The sequence below is a fragment of the Pinus tabuliformis genome, chromosome 3_2 (genome assembly GCF_031772625.1).
Source record: "Pinus tabuliformis cultivar Carrire ecotype Pingquan chromosome 3_2, CPIR1, whole genome shotgun sequence".
NCBI classification, from domain to species: domain Eukaryota; kingdom Viridiplantae; phylum Streptophyta; class Pinopsida; order Pinales; family Pinaceae; genus Pinus; species Pinus tabuliformis.
In genome coordinates, this window is record NC_142302.1 from 621629041 (window position 1) to 621629783 (window position 743).

The 743-nt window shown below is 34.2% G+C and overlaps 1 non-coding gene across 1 annotated transcript; it reads left to right on the forward strand.

Annotated features, from left to right (window-relative positions):
• The first annotated feature begins 436 nt into the window (after nucleotides 1-436).
• TRNAG-GCC (transfer RNA glycine (anticodon GCC)) lies at nucleotides 437-507 on the forward strand. Its single transcript has one exon. It is a non-coding gene; the product is annotated as a tRNA-Gly (tRNA).
• The last annotated feature ends 236 nt before the right edge of the window (nucleotides 508-743 follow it).

The following is a 743-nucleotide window of genomic DNA, read 5'->3' on the forward strand; positions in this document are numbered from 1 at the left end:
GATCAATTAAATTAATCCTCCAAATTATTTTATTAATATCTAAACATTAATTTAAAAATTATTATTATTATGGTAATAATACTATTTCTATAGGTTTGGAAGATTGTGTCCAAAATTTTAAGGGAACACTTGAACTAAAGCAACATAATTAGAAAATAATGCAAATACCTCTTTAAATATCTCGTGAGAACACCTTCAAAATTCTTTGTTTCTCAAGTGGAATTCTTTGACGGGATTATTAACGGATGTGCGTCATGTAAAGTGATGCAAAAAAATCTGAAAGGATGTGTGAACCGATCAAAAGTGATTGAAGAATATTAGGTTTTCTTGCCGTGGAAAAAAACATGGAAGAAGCTTTATCTATTTGCGTTTGCCGCAGGGCGAAAATCTAACTTTCAGTAGGAGAAAACGTGATTAAGGCCTTTATTTTTCATCTGCACCAGTGGTCTAGTGGTAGAATAGTACCCTGCCACGGTACAGACCCGGGTTCGATTCCCGGCTGGTGCATAACTTGAGTAGGGTGTTTTTGAAGTTTTATGTATATTTCTTTTGAAAGAATCGCATGCACTTTCATATTGTGTCTGTAGCCGTGTGGGAATCTGAAGAGTGAATTATGACTCTTAGAAAAGTTTTATGTATATTTCTTTTGAAAGAATCGCATGCACTTTCATATTGTGTCTGTAGCCGTGTGGGAATCTGAAGAGTGAATTATGACTCTTAGAAAAGTCATTAGTCATAGAATG